A 20,916-nucleotide genomic window follows, 5' to 3' on the forward strand; every position below is an offset into this window, starting at 1 on the left:
CTTCCACTACTGCAGTTGCACGTCATAGTGACCTATTGCCATTTTAACTAAGTTGTTTAGGACAACACATTTAGAACTGTGCTAGAAAGGCTGTTTCTTTAAATCAGGCGCTGTAAAATCTTCGCTAATATTTGTTCATTATTCATTACACAAATAATCTACAAGAAACTGACAATATTCGATTGTGAAGTACTAATTGAGTTTGGCTCTTGAAAACAATTTTCAAACGGTACTTACTGAAGGTTGTATTGACAATAGCTGCGTAGTTTCCAAGTACCACGTCACAACATCGTGAATCGAGCCGTGAAACGCGTCAGCCGGAACTGTTTTCAGATTTAATGAAAATATTGCGCAACATCGCCCACGCCGCCATATTATTTTTGATCATTCGTTAGCTTTAAGCCAGACAATTCTTTGGAGATTATTAAGCTTGCTGAATATTATGAGGAGAACAATTCTTCATGATCATTCTCGTTTTCTTAATAATTGCATAACGTGTTTACTAGCTAGCTCCGCTGTACAAAAAACGAAACGTCCTTTCAATAGAACTATAATTGCATAAGAGTAATCTTGCGAGTGAAGCATCACTACAACTGCAACATTGCGTAAATAAAGTGAAGTATAAAGCGTTGGTAAGTGAAGGACGTTATGTAGGGCGTGCCTGTCTAGGCCGAGTATTACTAGCAAACCTAACGTATATATATGAGTCGACTATTATCAAAGCCGGCAATGTGACTTTTGGACAATTATTGGTAAATCAGAAAAACGGATTAATGACTTTGTATTCCATTGGCAGTCACAAAACTCTTCTGAACGACATCTTAGATAAATAACAGGTTAACTATTAACCTTTATTTAATGCAGGTTTTGAACCGTATTCTTTGAAGGAGACGATTATATTCAAATCAATCTGTATTGACATATCAAAAATTTTTTTTGGTCCAAATGCACAGATTGCCACCTTTGATAATAGACGACTCATATGTACATTACACGTTGCAATATAATAGTTGTTGGCGCCATCACGATACGCGCCGGTGCCTGCACTACTGGTTGGTGCGACCGTACTTATATTTGTTGCCCTCATTTTCACCGCTTCCTATTGTAAATCTATGTAATTAAATACTTACACAAACTTCGGCATGCATGTCGCTAATTTCTTTAAAGGAAATCGTGTTTATCTATTTGCGTCAATTGATTGTACGAACTAAAAATAAATATTTCATAAATCGATACATATCAAATCTATTTTCAAATTATTATCAACTCATGTAGGTACTTATCAGTGCTAAGTAATTTACGTGACAATTCAAAAACCTATTCTATAAAATAACATATTTGACGCACCTTACCCTACAAAGTATTATGGTCGATTTTTAGAGGACAATCTTTGAAATGACGTTAAATTCAAGGTTAAATTAAATTCTCAATAAATTCAATAACTTTCGATTTATCCAAAACTCCATTTTAAATTACTTCTTATAAATGCATCGTTGTATGAGAAAAATATGAATGAAAAAACTACAATTATCCACGGACCTGAGACGACATAGATATTGCATGCAATTTACAGTACGGTGTGGGCTGCATGCCGTAGCGCGGCGGTTGGGGGGTTGGGGGTTGGGGTTGGTGTCTCAACGAGGCGTACAGGGTGAGGGTGTACTATCGGTCGCGACACCGGCTACGTCACTTACGGCGCCACGTGCACGATCGATAATGACGTAGTGAACGCGGGGTGGATGCGCGCGCACCCCGCCGCCGACCTACTTACGATTACGTTTCACGTACCTACCGCCGACGTAATACGATCGAACGCTTCGAGTGTGGGGGCGGACAGAGTAGTTAGCCGTGCGCATGCGCGGTGCAGCGCGGAAATAGCACGCAGACCACACTGCTGCACACTACAACCACCTACTAGGTTAAGTACGTAACATCCAAATCAACACTATAAATATAGATTCTAGCTGAAATTACAAAAAAAGACCTAATTGAAAAATATTATTTCCAGCTTATTGCATAAAATACATCAAAAAACTACTAAAATCACTGTCTCTATAAAAATTTAATACTGTACACGCCTGCAAGAAATACGAATTGTTATTTATATTAAAGCTTTTTTACAATTATCTCAATAACTCCTAACATATACAAACTGATATTACCTATCTGGAATTGAAGTCACGTGAACAACATCCTTGACATTGCTATAACCTACATTTGTCTCGAAGTTTGTTTGCACGTGGAGAAGTCTTCTAAAATAATACTATGAAATATCACCTAGGTAAATATTTTCGAAACATTGTGCTAATAAATAACAACCAACTCTCAGGTTAGAGCCCCGTGAGTTCTAAACGTTCTGCGAATCCAGTATTACCCCACGAGGTTATTAGAATAAGTAGGGAAAAAAAAAACAACAACTAATAAATCGGCTCACTTTTATATATAAATTTTATATATTTATGTTTATATTGTGCGGTAAACAAAAAATATGTGTTGCGGAATTTACAGCCGTGGCCTAGATTTCACTGGAACGGTAGACAGGTCACGAGGGCTGCATGCAATCGGAAAAGTGGGTACAACACTGCTATATAAATTTGTTGAATTGAATTTGTTGTTGTTGTAGGTATATTTTGACATCCTTACAAATTTTGTCTTTAGTTTATTAATGTAGACGACTGTGGTCTCATCACTCACACGTGCTTTTAACTAGTGGTGGGGCGTTTTTTGAGTTCGCCTATTTCTGCCGCGAAGTAGTTTTTCGTATCGGTTTAATGGGTGGGGCAGCCAGAATAATGAGATTACGGCACAAGGGAACCTCAACGTGTGTACTTAGATAAAAACAATGTTTTGAAAGATACAATCTATCATAAATAAAAAAAGAACTTATCAAAATACGTAATATAACGTATACACCTTAATAATCATACACGTGATCGTTGTTTGATTGATTGTTTAATTTTCATTTGCAGTCAATATTATATGCAGAGATTTATAAATATAATTCCGTTCATAAAAACATTATTTCATTTTAATCTCAAGTACCAATATTTGGGTTTAAGACCTGAAGAAGATAAGTCTGTGCTATACGTTTTCTCTGAAGAAAGGTATTTTGAATTATACATTACGTATCTATAGTACCATGGTACACATACAAAATCGATTACACTTTTTTTTCATTTTTATCGAATTACAGGTGAATTGGACCTGAAATCTGAAAATAATCAGAGCATTAGGATCATTAAATAAAAATATTTGCTAAACAAAATCAATACATCAATTTTTATGATAAACATTTCTGGAATCTCATCTTTAATTACTAAAACACAGTTTTTTTTTTTGTAGTTACGTCTATAATATATGTATAAATGAATTGCTGTTCGTTAGTCTCGCTAAAACTCGAGAACGGCTGGACCGATTTGGCTAATTTTGGTATTGAATTATTCGCGGAAGTCCAGAGAAGGTTTAAAAGATGAATAAATATGAAAATGCTCGCAATTAAATAAAAATAACAATTTTGTTTTTCCTTCGATGTGTCCCCCGTCAGACAGATTCCTTTTGTTTGTTTTAAGTTTATTTTACAAAAAAGTTCAGGTATTTTATTTATCGATTGAGGCAAAACGAAGTCTGCCGGGTCAGCTAGTGTGAAATAAATATAAAAGTTTTCTCAATCGATTTCTCTTGTAGAAGACTCCAAGCACACGTTGATGCACGGGCTGCGTGCGCACATATTATGTATATGTATGTATACCGCTTGGGCGCTGGAAAGCTTGATCAATAAACGGGACCCAAACAAACGGGCAATGCGGCAGCGTGGGCGACTGACCCATTTACCCGGGCCAACGGATGCAGCATATTACGTCGCGGAACATGCAGCCCGCAAAACTGCGCTGTTTATCTCAACAAATAAACACAAAAACTAGGTTATGTACCTAACAAAATGTACTAAGACAAACAAGTAAGAATCCACGTGACACAAAAGTGATGCTTTCCGTATCACGATATTTTATTTAGGTTGCTGACAAATTACTTTAAACTATAAACAATGAATATGTGAGAATATATTGTGTTCATTTAACGTGTTTATTAAACAAAGGTACAGATCGGTTAATATGTTTATTGCACCGTGGATTTCCCAAGTTGACGAATGTACAGGAAAATCAATATTTTATGTCCCTCACCGATATTGACACTTCCTCGAAAGGTAATGAATAAAATCTAAGAAATTATTAAATGTCTCATAATAATACTCAAATTAGCTCGACAAACTAACATTAAACTAAAAATAATAGTTGTATCAAAATTTTCACCGTCCTAGTTTCTACTTTACATGTTATCTTATTTATTTTATTATATATTATTATTTATTAAGTACTTCAGAAACGTTTCAGAAGAATTAATAAGGATATAATTAAAACTAACTATCGCATAACGTAGATAGCGAAGCAATGCATCTGAATGCGTTTACAGTAAAAATAGAGTGAAGGGAATGACGAGCGGGTGGCGGGACGAGGTAAGCAAAGGTTGTTGTATTATTAACACAATCTAATTCGGGGGGACCCAAACAAACCATCGCGAGCAGGTGACCTACATACCGAGGCTACGTCTGCCGGCCTGGCGCAAGATCCGAACGTGAATCATGCAGGCGCGCCGATTTGATAGCGTTGGTGGTATTCGGTAATTACTTCCCACGCCGATAATTCTATGCCTATTTAGTTTAGTGGGGATGGCAATTTAAGAATAATTTTCTCTTGTTTAGTCAAATTTAAGCTATCTAATTATTTTTTAATTATTATTTTTTCTATTTACTCTAGTGACCTCGAGGGGTCATACTAGATTCACCGGGCGAGTAGGTGAGCTTACGGGGCTCTAACCCATGAACGTTGCTTACACTAGCCCTAGCAATAGTGCTTCGCAGAATCTACCACCGGATTGGAACCGTGACTCACTGAGAAGATCCGGCGAGAAACTCAGCGGGCAGTTAATTCACATTGTTTATAGAACGCTATAGGTTTTCGAATAAGCCGACATTTAACTCTTGTCCAAGTAATTTAAGTCATCATAAATCTGAGCCAGTTCTCATAAACCATAACGAAACGTTGGCCCATTATGCTCGTGTGACCTACTTCTGTAGCGCAGTCGCAACTAAACAGTTTAACTTGTATAACTCACTGTTACATTGTACGCTCTCATCTCTCTCGTTAACATATGTAAATAAATTACAAAGCCAATACGAATAGTAATGTCTTTTTTAGAACACAACTATGCGTGTCATGTGTTTATTTAAGTGTTCGATTTCATTATTATTACTAATAAATGCAGGCTACGAATTCTCTGTCATATTACTGTAATGTAATACATGTTTAGTATCAAATCTCGGGTCCCGCCCACCAAAATACATTGCAGTGAGATATTATATGACAACGATGCCGTAATACAAGTTCAACTGACGATATGACATTTCAATTTCAAATCTGTACATTTTTTGCATCTCATAAATAGAGAGATCAACGAAATTTAATTAGAATCATTCATCAAGGTGGGTGGCGCATTTACGTTGTAGATGTCCATGGGCTCCAGTAACCACTTAACACCAGGTGGGCTGTGAGCTCGTCCACCCATCTAAGCAATAAATAAAAAACTATTCACAAATATCAAAGTTATGAGCATTTAAATTGTACGCTAGAGAGTTATAATTAGAATGCACTATTGCAAGAAAATGACGTCACGTATTCATTGTACGTCATGAAAATTCTATTAGAAAAATGAAAATAGAATAGGGAATTTCAATTCTCATAAAAAAAATAATTAATAACGTAGTTGGTTTTAAGAAGCCTTTATGTCGAAAATCATCGAGTTTTGCATATTTATTCTTGGAGATTGATTATGTTTTATTCATGTTGTTAATGGCAAAATAATTAAAAAAAATTTTTGGGTCTACAAAAATATATGCAGATAAATTATTTTGAATATCTATTTTTTTTTATATATAAATTTTCTAAGTTTTTGATACATAGACATTAGGAAAAATGCAGAGAAAGCATGTAAGGTATGCCGAATAGCCCTCTTAGTAAATGTGAAATCCTTTAAATGGCTGAACGTATACAGAATATTTTAACACGCAATTGCCCACGCGTTTCAATACACACATAATTATAATTTATCAGTGGGTTTTTACAGCGGGATAATTTACAAAAATATCTTCAAACTAACAAAATTACATCCGCCTCTATTTAAAGTATTACAAATATTTAAAAATAAGACCGCTGTGTTTTTGTTATTTCTAATTCTTTCTAGTGTTTTTTTTTGTTTGTATGGTAGTTACTAAGGTTAATCAGCTAAAGTGATAAAAAAATATTTAATGACAAATATTCAGGGAGTGAATCAATCACAGCCGTAAAATTGTATTTTTTTTTCTATATGTGCGATTCTTATGTAGCAGAATTTCATTACAATAATGGACGAGTTCACGGCCCACCTGTAGTTAAGTGGTTACCGGGGCCATAGACATGTACAACGTAAATGCCACCACCTACCTTGAGATTCTAATTTTAAGGCCTCAGTTTTTACAGTACAACAGCTGCCCCATCCTTCGAACCGAAACGCATTACTGTTTCACGGCAGAAATAGGCAGAGTGGTGGAAGCTACCTGTGCGGACTTTTAACTTTTAACTTTCCTATCACCAGTAATTACGCAAATTATCGGGTTTGATTTGTATTATACGATGTTATTCATAAACAGTTACAGTTAAGTACCTATTTTATTAGAAAAATTGGTACTTGCCTGCAGGTTTCGAACACCGGTGCATCACAAGATACGTATGCACCGCGCCACCGCACGTCTTATCCTTTAGGCCACGACGATTTGGTGATTACGTGATGATTTAAACTTTATGCTTTTTTTTCTTCATAAAAAAAATTAATATTCCGTTTACTGTTCCATATTTTTAGTTTGAAATAAAAAATATGTATGTATGTTAGGAAGATTTGTAGCTATTTATTTTTCAACAATATTTATATGCGGTTCCATGTTTATAAAGAACAAGCGGACCGCTCCGGCTCCGCTCGGGTCTTTAACAAAAATTTCAACGATATTTGACGTTGTTTTATTTTTTAAAATAAAAGAACACTTATTGCGGCATAACTATAATAGTTAAACATATGCTGTTGCTTTTTGTGAATAATAATGTGTTCTACAAAGACGTAGTACATTATTTTATTCTATCATCAATAGTTTTCGCAGGGCACGCGATGTCAAGAATATTTTAGGTAATTTTTTTACACCTTGGGTTACATTATTGGAATTTTAGTAAGGATCACTAATTCTTTCGGGAATAGTGTAGCTTCCAAACAGTGAAAGAATTTTTCAAATCGGTTCAGTAGTTTCGAAGCCTATTCAATACAAACAAACAAACAAACAAATCTTTCCTCTTTATAATATTAGTATACAAGTATAGATAACTTTTGCAACACCCTCGGAGATACAATTCGAACGTGTATATTTTACTTTTCTTTGTTTACATCAATAAGTGTAATAGTTTTTTTTTTTGTACCCATTCGCTGGTAGTCTAAGGGGCTATTCCAGTTATAAGCATAAAGTGTGTAATGTATTGTAGGGTAATCTTTAAATCGAAGTCGTCTGTCTATATAGACTCCGAAGCGGCTGAATTCGATGAAATTTTCAGGGCTACTTCGGATAATATGCTTAATGGATGATCCTGTGAAGTTCGATGGAGATCGGCAAACAACGCGGGCCAGATTTGACTGGTTATTGTATATGTGTGCATATATAAAGTTTTAACAAATTCCAAGAAGGTTGGCAATTTTACAATAATTAAATAATATATTGTAACTACTATACACAATTGGGGTGGATTATTAAAAAACTATAGTAGTGGTGGTACTAGCATTTATCTGTATAAAAATATTTAGTTTGAGCGTTTAGAATCGATCAATCAGTACTTGTAGCCTTTTTTAATACTTCTACTCCAACACTCTGTAACGTACATAATTATGTAAAAATCATAAAACGATATTATTATTTCCGCCAACCTACTATGTGATTACGTTGACAATTTTCAATAAAATTGATACAAACTGAATAGCCAACAATTTTGCCATTATAATAATTTGATCGTGATATATTACTTTGTTCAATTGTGTTATGCCTTAGTTTACTCGTATATCATAATGAAATAAATAATAATCATTAGGAATGATGCATTAATAAAAATCATTTCCTAGTCGATTCGAACTCTAAATGTACAGTACTCTACTCATTGATATAATATAAAACCATTACTAATCATGTGTAATAACGAACCTGTATGTATTTTAACCTGTTTTACAAATCTATATGTATTAAGTCTTAAGCTTCTTACGATAACGTGTGAAAATTACTTAGGTACGACCTTAGCCTACTGGTGAGTGAGCGGAGTGACACGGCGACCCAGTGGCGACTACGAGTACTAGGCGGAAAAACGTAGAGACCACGCTGGTTGCATGACTGCATGAACCACGAGGCCCTTGTACCGGAGTACTCGTGATGACACCGTTTCATCATCGTCAACATCAATGTATACGTCGGAGACGGTCATTAGTTTCGTAGCTAAACGAAACGCAGCACGATTCTCGACTGAGCCCTTGCTCGCCCACCTGTCATGGTAAAACTGGAAAGGCCTCCGGGCCACCAGTGATATCCCAAACAAAAAAAAAAAACGATTTCCGACATGTGGCAGCAGGATTGCGGTATCGTCGGAACTCGGCTAACTTCGTGCTACGACAGAGCCTAGCCGATGGAGGTGCGTAGACGCCATTACACTTACCACCTAGCCTTCTTGAAGAGCGGTGCCCCCGTTCTAAGAACTGTCATTCGTTTTCATTTGCTAACGTCAAGAGAAGATTTCTAAATTGTTCTAAGAAAACAAACGTGATTAGTGTACTCAATATTTCTTTTAGCTCGATCACCCTATTTGCCCCCTACGATGTCTGACGATGGTGTTAATAAATGTGGTTTCGCCGACATATATATACTCATTTATTTATTTATTTATAACTTCTTATACTAGAAAGTATAAAGGCGGACTTAATGCCATAGGCATTCTCTAACAGTCTACCTTAAGGCCTTGCCTTATTTAAGGCAAAGTATCACACAATGTCAAAGTCAAACAATTATTTAATCTAAATGTAACAATTTCTTAGTGCAGCACCATTAACAAAACAATTTACTCTCGTTTTCACGTACTTAGTAGTTGTACTTTAAAGGATAATCGTAAACCAGATATTAACAAAACAATGATATCTATAGTAAAAATCGTCAATCAAAAAATTGCCAAATTTCAACTCTTTCTACTAGAAAATATGTAAAAGAAAGCGTGAATTGATGAATCTGTGAAGACAAACGAAATGATAGTGGTGGTGATATCTGTCACAATGACATTTAGAAACCACAATCAAAAAAAAATATACGACCGAGCTGCGGTCTCGTGTTTCGATGCATGAAAGTGTAAACTAATATTGATTTTTCATTATTTATTATGTTTAATTTCATTATTTATATTATGTTTAATCTCTTGACCTGACTGGTTGACTGAATCGTCAACGTTAAACCTAAGCTGATGGGGCTAATTTGATATAATGGCAGTTGATGCTTTTTAAGCCTCCTTCTTCCGACAAGGATTTCACAGTAATTTCATTCATGAATTTTGAAGTAACAAAGTCATGAAATTCAATACATATACAAATATAGTTTAAGGAAAAATGCTATTAATAATAAATACATAATGTAATGGCTACACAATGATTCAACCGTCTAAACTAACCTCTAAAAAGGTCTTCACTAAACGCATACTTTTTTCCTCTACCTATTTGCTGATAGCCCAAGGGGCTATTCCAGCTACGCAGCTACCTGGGATAAACTGCTAGTACCACCCTTAGCAGAAGCAGTGCTTTGCAGAATCTACCACCGGATCGGAATCTCAACCCAATGAGAAGATCTGGCGAGAAACTGTGGGTTGTGTCAATGGGTTAGTTCATCCGTCAAACTCATCGTTGTGATCTACAAGTTCGACGAGGACCGGGACCGGTGCTTGAGAGCCTAAAAGCTCCGGACGCTTACTATGACAGTTTACTAGACTTCAATAACAATAGTAAATCTCGCAGATTTAAGGAGAGACATCGCAGCTTTACTATTTTATTGCACCACCAGTATTTTGTTATGGAATATACTTAATAATAAACTTTCTGATTAAACAATATTTCATTGTATTAAATTATTCGCAGAAGCAAATACGATTATTAACTAAGTTTACTAACGAAATTTATGCGTTCTAAATACAAGACGCTTCGAAGAACCGTATGAAGGAAACAATGTAGGTTTCCAAAAAGCGTTATTTAGCTACTGCATAGCTTTTATTGCGGGCCTTGAGCGCGGCTTACTGTAATCATGAAATTCCGTAACGAAAAAAACCTTACACCCCTCACTCCGCCTACCATGTAGCTCGCGTTCAACACATTCACACGTTGCGCTTGTGTAGTGTTTATGAAAAAGCGCGTGGCGTGACGTCACACTGCATGCGCATCATGAAAAGTTTGCCCATCTCTCTCTCGCGCGGTCTAGCTTATGAGTGTGAAGGGGACAGTTAAGGTTTTGCTTTTATTAATGTTTAATATAGCGTGGTCTTGTTGTATTATTGTTTTAATATTAAATTATCATTGTCTAATTATAATTGCATAAGTTGATAAAAAATGCTATGCAATAGCTTTACCGCGGCAGTTCCCGAGTGCGGAGAGCGGGGTGTAAGGTTTTTTTCGTTACGGAATTTCATGATTCGGTCACCGCGCTCAAGGCCCCCGATAAAAGCTATGCAATAGCTTAAAAAAGAAAAGATTAAACTGCAAAACTAGTTTTAATTATGTCTACGACTCGGAAAAACCGTAGAAAATTCTGGTATTTATTTGTATTAACTTAAGGATGTAATTTACTTAAGCAATAAAAACAGTAAGAACGCCCTTTCCTGCACTTAGAAATAAACATAACACTTGTGGTACTATTGCTTTTCGAAGCGGCGAGCGATATATACACAAAAACATATTTAGGCTTAGTGACCCTCAAAATTTACGGTAATGTATTTATATAGGTAATAACATAAGACGGAGGTATTGTTATTATAATAATAAAACACAAAAGGCATACTCTAACGCCACGTCGACAACGCTTATAACCTATACGTTGTTTGGTACGTTGGCTGAAAAAAAAACCATGATCATTCAAAGTAATAATGAGAGCTGAATGAGAGTTGTCGCAACGTCTGTCTTAGAGCAAGTCGTGAGACTGTAGGAGGATGTTGTAACAGTGTTTGTTTTGCAAAAACAACGCCTCAGGCAAGGCTGTAGTCATGACGCGAGCGGTATTTCATCCGGATCTAACCAGTTCCATGTATTGAGTACAGCCTTCGCTTACTTATATTCTAAGAGTTTCTATTTGCATCATTATTGATATTGGGTAGCCACTTGAGAAAATTCACTCATCAATTTATTACAAAATGATGTAATTTGTTTCGAATTGGTGAGTATATTTTACTGGTTTAGCAAATAGTACTACCTGCATTACGGTAGGTACAAAATTATTAGTTTTAATGTTACTTATAACTACTTTTATATTTTCCTCTTGCGTTTTTGTTGTATTATTATTTCCGTCAGTTATAATATATTTCTGTTTTCTTGGTGACGGATGACGGAGACTAATGCTATTGCTATTGGTTGATTATTAAATACTGTGCTAACTACCGTCTATTTTTCTATAAAAATATTACCTCTAAACTTTTTTTCATCTTTACAGATACAGTTAACGGAATGCAATCAGAATTAATAGAATAAATAGACAATACGCCATTAAACAAGTCTAATGCATGGCAATTGATTTAGTAACGCAAGTATGAATTCTCTTTTTCACCAAAAATAACACCACTAGGATTTATTTTTTTAATATATATTTGTACACACAGCTGTTAGAAGAAACACGACAATAAGGATACAGAGTACAAGGGCACTACTTATTTCATGTTGAAATCTCTTCCAGTAGGCCCGCAAAAGGAAAGAAGAATTAGGAACACAAACCTAGTGCATACAGTAAAAATTACATATAATAATATATACATATTACAAGATACAAAACAATATAGATACAAATACACACACACATACATATACTTATTTTATATGATGTTACATTATATAAATATATATACTTTTATTTAATATGGTAAGGATAAATAGTGTTCTTTATCAGATTTCTTGATTTGTTACTTTTCCGCATAAAGAAGTATTTATCATATCTAGCCTATTTACAAAATATATAATAAAAGAAAAAGGGCGGTGAGAATGAAAGTTGCAGAAAAGAAACTGCGCAGATTCGAAGGAAAAATACTGAAAATCACGTTCCTTAAATAAACATTAATATTTCGTTAGCTTTGTTGATTCACGTGCAATGTTTACACTGATACATTAATGTCGTTGAACTGAAATTAAATTTTCGTACGAAATTGCTTAAAGTTTAAACAAAATAATCTCATCTATCAAAATTAAATACTAAACAAACATCTAATATATAAAATTCTCGTGTCACAATGTTCGTTCCCATACTCCTCCGAAACCGCTTGACAGATTCCCATGAATTTTTTATGCATATTCAGTAAGCCTGAGAATCGGCTACTATCTATTTTTCATACCCCTAAGTGATTAGGGTTGTCCACCCCTAACATATTTTTTTTTATTTGGACATTTTTTTTTTTGTTATAATGAGGAATTATGTGGTTGAATGAGGTTTTGTTATTTTTATTATATATTCTCTCATCGTTCACAGCACTACATACCTCTTTCACTCATTTACCACATCCTTACACACTTACAATAAGTTAGTTTTTTTTTCTACACTAGAAATTCCCTAGAAATCTTATATATGGCAAAACAATGTTTGCCGGGTCAGCTAGTTATTCTATATAATTGTAATGGCTACTGAGTACACAAAGATGTGTGTGCGTCACTCGTGCAACAAAAGTCGTAATTACGGGTATTCCTTAGAACTGTTATTTTTAACGGAACAAATGGCGGTCCGCGCTTTTGATTGCCGGTCACGCGAGACTCGAAGCCTTGAGAGCAGGCAAAACAAACACCGCGATGTACCTATATAACAACAATATTTGTTTTTTGTGTATATTCTTTGTAAAATGTTCCATACTTAACTTTACCAGTGCCAAATTAGAATCTTCTCATATAATATGTTTGTTGGAAACATAATAACATGACAAGAACATTAATTTTCCAGTTTTTTTTAGTCTACCTATCTTTCAGTGGTCTTGACGGGCTATTCTGGCTTCACCTTAACTGATGCAAGAGCTCGTGGGACCATGGGCGCATGGGGCTCAGCCTGAGAGGATTTACTGAGACCTGAGCAGTGCTGCGACGAATCTACCAAATCAGGCTCACTAACCACTAGAGTATCGAAACCAAATCCGGAAACACATGAAGTCAGCGTCGGAACGGTACTTCGATAAGGCTATGCGTCATCATAATCGCCTTTTCGTTGCCGCCGCTGACTAGTCCCCGAATCCTGATCACGTAGGAGCCAGTCACCGTCGACGCCCTAGACACGTCCTTACGGATCCATCAGATCCAATAACCCTTGCATTAGACACCTTTAGCTCTAACACTAAGAGTAGGGAGCCCGGTAACCATACTCGTCGAACTCGGCAAAAAGTTCGACGTCCAACCTAACCTAAACATTAGCCCGCTGAGTTTATCGCCGGATCTTCTCGGAGGGTCGCGATTCCGATCCGGTCGGAGATTCATTCGCGAAGCAGTTACTCTTGAGTTGTTAGGTTTCCTTTGGAGGCGCTCGAGTGACTGTTAGCAAATCCCACCCCTCTTGACTGAGCCCTTGCTCGCTCACCTGCCCTGGTAAAACTGGAAAGGCTTCCGAGCTACCAGTAATCTCTCAAACATTAAAAAAGTAACGAAACCGACGCGGGCCATCAAAACATAATAGTATTTTGCCAAATGATATAAAAAACGTTCGTTCGTGTGTCCTTTAAAAAACTTTCCACATCACAGTTGGATACGAATGCATTATTCATTCTCCCAATGCTGTTTGGCAGTGAGTCTTGTATGTTATTTTTAGAGTAATTGGATTCTACATAGATTTTTCTTTTTAATAAACAGAACGTGCGTTTTGCAACGCTTTGCTTGTGCATCCGGTTTGCCCACGAATCTAGAGCCGCCGGTGCGTTTCAAGTACGTGTATCGAAAGAGACTAAGACGACCTGTTTCGCTTGACACAGTATGTTCAAGTGGAAAGCAACATCTGTGTGAAGCAATGAAGTAACGTTTCGCTGCCGTCAAAACATGTTGCGCAACTCGATCGCATTCCGACTCGGCTACGGATGTCACTTTCCAGTCTTGCTACTTACTTGAATTTCCCTCAGATCTGAATAATGTTTAATACGTTTTCGGCATGTAAGCAATATTATATAAAATATATATGTATATGATAATTCTCCAAAATACGGTTAATGAAACGATTTCTAATCTGAATTTAAATCATGACATATACCTATTTACATCAATTAGAAGGCACCAAGCTTCTTAAATACACTTGGAATCTACATTTAATGTAGATACAATTAACATCTGTGAAATACATTCCGACAAAGATGTGTAACCGAATGAAATTTTATCCCGAGGGAACCAGCCGCTCCGGAAATGACAACAGATTCAATTTGTAAATGAGTAAGTATTTACAATTTAGTTTCAAATACCTACATACCAACATACGTATGTATTTGGTTTTGTAATGCACATAGAAAAAAAAAAAAAAAAAAAAACATTGAACAAAATATGCTACACGTTCCTATCAAATAAGAAATATGATCGTACTAAGGAAATTAACATTCATAATATGAAAATAACATTACAGGTTTGTTTTTACTTCATATTTGGTTCGACCACAATAATGTTAGAAATACAAAAGTATTGTTTACATTTACATTGAAAACATTTACATATTTAACATATAATATATATTGAAATTATTTTCCCCGTTATAAAAACATAACATTATTTCAATACAGACGCGAAATATGAACGTTATGTAAGTTAGAAAGTAACTTTGCCTTGAACAAACAACGCTCGGAGCAGAAGTGAAGGCAACACTGAAAGTCTACCGTGGACGCTGCCCTAAATAAAATTTAACTGATTTATGAATTTGCAACCAGAAAGAGAGAGCATATTTTTATTTCATTGTTTTTTTTTTATTGTCGTATAAGCAGCATACGGCCCACCTAATGGTGAGTGGTTACCGTCGCTCATGGACGTCAGCAATGCCAGGGGCAGAGCCAAGCCGCTGCCTATCGTACCTACCTGTTTCGAAGTCTGAAAAAAATAAAACGTCCTGAAAGTGGTCGTTTAAGTTACCGATAAAAAAAAAAAACTTTTACAAAACATTTTCCAACCTTGTTTAGTTTGAGAAATATCCATTACAATAGAGTTAATTCAGAGCATCATTCGATACATTGACCTCGTTGTTTAACAAAACAACACAACTGAATTCCACGTGATTGCTTCTATAGTGAAACGTAGCACCGCGTGATCCGGGGAAACTTAAGTAGTACCTGCGTACGTAATGTACAACATGAAAATAACTTATTCTCCTAATGACAGCCACGTTAACTACGTGGCGTCCGCGGAGCTGCCGTCACGTTGAGTTTGTTTGTAAACACTTCAAATAAGTGAAGGTTACTTGCATTGAAAACTAGTAGTTTCACTTTGCTCGCAACGCGACACAAAGAACGCTGAATAAGCATTTCATTAACACGCTTTTATTAGCCCGATATGTATGTATGTTTGTATGTAATAGATTGTTTGAACGACATTTTGACGTCTGATTAACATGAAAATTTGCATACGCTTCAAGGACCGATAATAATATAATAATTCTATTACTTCGCCCTGATACCCTGGCCAGTATCAACAAAATAATAAAAGATGTAATTAATTGTTATTTAATACATTTTTTAAAATTCTTATTTTATTTTTTAAACATAATATGACATAGTTTTTTTTTTTGTTTTAATTAAATTACGTTTTGTATTCTACTTTAGAAATATTATGATATACTCGTGGATAGTTTGCTAATTTTTAATTTGCTAATGATAAACAAAACTTTGTAAATTATAGATTGTATTTTTTTTGCATTTCCAACAAAGGGTCTTAGGAAGTGAAATGAAAATCGCAGCAATCTTGATATTGCTAGTAATTGACAATACGAGTTAACAAAAATATTTTTATAAATTTTATGCGTGTCAATAATGACAAGAAATACCGTTAAAAAAACCACTAAGCTCAAGTAAAAAAAACAGCATGTTTTATATCTAATATATAAAATTCTCGTGTCACAGTTTTCGTTGCCATACTCCTCCGAAACGGCTTGACCGATTTTGATGAAATTTTTTGTGCTTATCCGGTATCTATGAGAATCGGCCAACATCTATTTTTCATCCCCCTAAATGTTAGGGGTAGTCCACCCCTAAATTTTTATTTTTATTTTTTAGACAAAATTTTTAATTTCTATTTTTTTATGATACAACATACAAAAATACATACAATCCTCAATTTTCACCCTTCTACGATCAACCCTTATTTTTTATTTGCTAATTAAAAACTTTAAATTTTTTGGCAAGATTTTCATTTTTATTTTTATTTTGTCATGAATTAAAATAAAAAATCTGATGTTACTCTCAATTTTTCATCCCTCTATGATGAACCCCTATTTTTTGTTAATTATAAACTTTAAATTTTTTGACAAGTTTTTTATTTAGTTTTATCATGACTTAAAATAAAAAAAAATCATATTACTCTCAATTTTCACTCTTATACGATCAACCCCTATTTTTCCATCCGCAATAAGATTGCAAGATGGCAATCAAATATTATAATTGTAGTACGATAAATTCTTATTCAGAGTTTATAATTTCAAGTTCCTTTAATTATGATTTTTTTTAAATTGAATTTGATCTCCCGCGCTCGCCGGTCGACTACTGATCAACTATCAATCGATCAGCTATCCCCACCAGGTGTCACCACTGATCCAGCAAACATCACGTAGTAGGGATGGGGACGAAGCCGGTCTCCTGTCTTACTTACTCACTATACATCATAGATTATACACTTAATATATTTGAGAGCTATACAATACTATACATTTTTTAGCCATGTTTTGTTGGTTTTATTTGTGTATCAATAGTATGTTCAGTAGGTCTGAGAATCGGCTACTATCTATTTTTCATACCCCTAAGTGAAAAGGGTTGTCCACCCCAAACATTTATTTTTTATTTTAATTTTTTGGATATATTTTTTTGTTTATAATGAGGTATTATGTGGTTAAATGAGGTTTTTATTTCTACAGTAGAATTTCCCTAGAAATCTTATTTAAGGCAACACAACGTTTGCCGGGTCAGCTAGTGTATATATAAAAGGAATATCGGGTAATGAAATAGAGGCCAAAGGACACATCATAATATTATGTCCGGATATTAATCAGAAGATAAATTCGGCTATGACAACAACACTAGTTTGTAGTCAGATATCGTATGTAGCCGTCATGGTACGAGTATCTTAATCATATTTTCCTGCCCAAACGTTATTCTGGTGCAACTTAAACCAAAAACAACATGTCATGAATCAATATGAGTGACGTCATTTTTTTCTTATCCGTTGACTCCGGCAAACGATTACCAGTTAATCCATGCGCTTGTCTACTCATTTCTGCCAGTAAAAAAATCTATGCACGATTTTATGCAATATTCTACGAGCCTACAGGAAAATATCCGTGGAATGGAAAGTCAGCGGCGTAAACAATTTTTAGAACAGTCACAACACCATACAAGGCTGCGTTCGTTACTTACCTCGTTCCGCAATAATGGCCTGGTTACGTCGATACGGCGCCTTAACCTAGTTGTCGATGTCCTTGTTTGCCATCTGCCGTCGTCTCAAGCATTCCTAGAAAAACGTAAACAATAATTGATTAAATTGCAAACTTTTTCACTAAGAAACGATCAAATTAAAGAAAAAACAAACAAGTATATATCAAATTTTCGTAATCGGAAAGAAAAAAACAGGACAGAAATATAAGATTATATTTTTGTTATTGACAAATATTAAGCGAATAACCAGTTGAAATAGGATAGTGATGTGAACCCCTGCGAGCTGACGGCATGGTTTATAATCAGTTTTCAATAAAAGAGTTATAGGGAGAGTCAGTTGGTGCGAAAGAAATGTCACACGATTGCGTCCTGAATGAGTTACCATTTTATATATTATAAATATCTGCCTAATCAATCTACCGTGACTTTATTCACGGTCTTTTTCTGCGATAATGGGACAACATAATAATAATAATAATAGGTCGGAAGGATAGTATATTGGCATTTAATAAACAAATTCAAGATTTTTTATATATTTTTTATAATATTTACGGTTCAATGTAATATTTTATGTACCAATTTGTTTTCAGACTTTTTTTAGCAGTCACCTTTATTCTGATACCTGTTCACAAGTAATAGTGACAAGTAACATATATACACTATATACCTATGTAAGCGATCTGAACGACAAACAACGTTAGATTAATAAAACTTATGAAGCCGGAAGACTGATAAAAATGAATTAGTTTTCGGGAACAGCCATCAATGTTGAATTCAAACCTAGACTAATTAAAAAATAGACAGAGTGCGGGTGAACTAATATTATTTTCGGAGAAGCATTACGTGTGCGGCTTGAGCCGTACTGCTTGTTAAAAATGTACATGTCTGACTTATCCAGATTTTTTTTATCTACGAGCAGAGAAAATAAAATTGTTTGTGTGTAACGAATAATTGAATTAAACATTTTAAAAAGCATATATTTTTATTGTACCGTCAAGATTGGCTTTTTTAGTTTTTTCGTGATTTAAGTCCTGACGACATTACGGGTATGGGCTAAACGTGAAGAATATTGTTATTTCGCTAAGTTAGTGTTTCATCGGATTTCGGATTCATATTGGATTATAAGATGTTTGGCATCTGTAAAATTGTAATTTTGTAGGGAAAGTAAACAGAATTGCTTGTCAGGTTTTTCTAAAAAATACTAAATCAGTAAAGTCCTAGCATTTTCTTAAAAATTTGGCTAAAAGGTAGAGTAATCAATGACCGTAAACTGAGGTTAACCAGAGGAAATTTCAAGGTAAATTATACTAGTGTCATCATATGTGTATTTAGCTATGGTATTTAGAGTGTAGTAGAACAGTCGCTTTTGGTTGCTACGTAACTCACAATGCCTTTCAAATTAAATTAACTTTCAATGAATATAGTCAGAATGACGACCGTATACTGGTGGGGGGACCAAAATATCTAAAATTAAATGGAAGAGTAAGTAATTCCTTTTTTTTATAGCAACAAATCGTACACAGTTATTGCCTAAGTCCTAACTTATAGACTATTTCAAACGGATTTTTTGGAAAATCCAAATCTGTAGCAGTGCGTTTATATAAAAACAGTTTTGCGGGGCATTGATAGAATCTTAATTTAACACTTATTATAGACACTCTTAAACAATTTTCTCTATTTCCACAATTAAAATTTGAATTTAAACGCATACGAAGATATAGGTTTAATAGGTCTTATAGAAGATAAGTAAAGTTTCTTCGTCTTTATTAAAACAGATGTTATATGTACGTTAATATTAAATAAGTAATAGTATATATAAATAATAATAGTAAATAATAGTTAATAAAAAAAACGAACAACGTTCCCGCTTGGAACAACTTCTGTAAAACTTCTGCACTTCCTTACTTACTTTCTGTATTTTACGGCGCATGTAACTCCGCTTAGCCTACCAAAAATCGCTTGCTCATAAATCTTAGCGGCATCATAATTGGCTCTTAACTGAGCATCAAAGCTTACTCTCCTTTGCTTAATTTCTTACACATGCCTACTTCACATTTTTCTGTCACATTTTGTGATTAATTTAAGAGCCTGTGGCGTAATAGTAATACATAATTCATATACAGGCGCCGGTGCGACAATTTGATGGGTATATATTTAAATCGGTCGTTCCTAAAATCATGGTTTTTTTTTCAATTGATTAATAGACCTTTTCATATAACACTGGCTGGTTATGTGGTATTGGCCTAAAATAACACCACCCCAACTATTTCTCTGAGTGTCGTAAAAGGCTACTAAGGTATTCGCCGGAGAATGGGTCGCCAACCGGCATTCACTGGTAATAAGATATATTCTAAGCCCGCACCACTATGCTGGCTATTTTCGCCGCGAAGCATTCACGCCTTCCGATTTTAAGGTTAAGGCTGTCGTTATAAAAAAAATTGAGACTTTGATCTTATGCCTCAAGATGGGTGGCGGCCTCTTTCTTTCAGATTGATATCTATAGGTTCCAGGTATACTTATTGCCAGGTGGGCATGCTCGTTTACCCATCTACGCAATGAAGAAGAAGTTTTGGTTTATTGTTATTATGTAATTATATATAATAGTTTGCATTTAGTGCGTTTAGAAATTGATTCGAGATTTTTTTTTCTCTGAAAAGTTGGCATGATTAGTTACCTATAATCCTTCAAATGTAATAATGTGTGCGCATGTATTAAATTCAAAATAACATTTTTTATATAAAATGTTTGTATTTATTTCTATTCTGGAATACATTCATTTTTCTTATTACAATATTTAATTTCGTATTTATAATTAACACTCGGATCAATTACCTTGTAACGAAGTCAAATGAATAGACAGATTGCAAAGGGGTCGAAATTACCGATAAACAAATGACATTCAAATTTCAATTGACAAGATTAGAACCAAGGTCGTCTAGTAAAC

The 20,916-nt window shown here is 34.8% G+C and overlaps 1 protein-coding gene across 1 annotated transcript in view; it reads right to left on the bottom strand.

Moving 5' to 3' along the window:
* The window catches only part of Pdk1 (Phosphoinositide-dependent kinase 1), an 86,145-nt gene that overhangs the window by 64,842 nt on the left and 387 nt on the right, over positions 1-20,916 (bottom strand). Inside the window, exon 2 of the mRNA XM_089730985.1 lies at positions 17,955-18,048. The gene's annotated coding sequence lies outside the window, so the exon portion shown is untranslated. The remainder of the gene's footprint in view (positions 1-17,954; positions 18,049-20,916) is intronic.

This window comes from Bombyx mandarina, chromosome 11 (genome assembly GCF_030267445.1).
Source record: "Bombyx mandarina strain Sakado chromosome 11, ASM3026744v2".
NCBI classification, from domain to species: domain Eukaryota; kingdom Metazoa; phylum Arthropoda; class Insecta; order Lepidoptera; family Bombycidae; genus Bombyx; species Bombyx mandarina.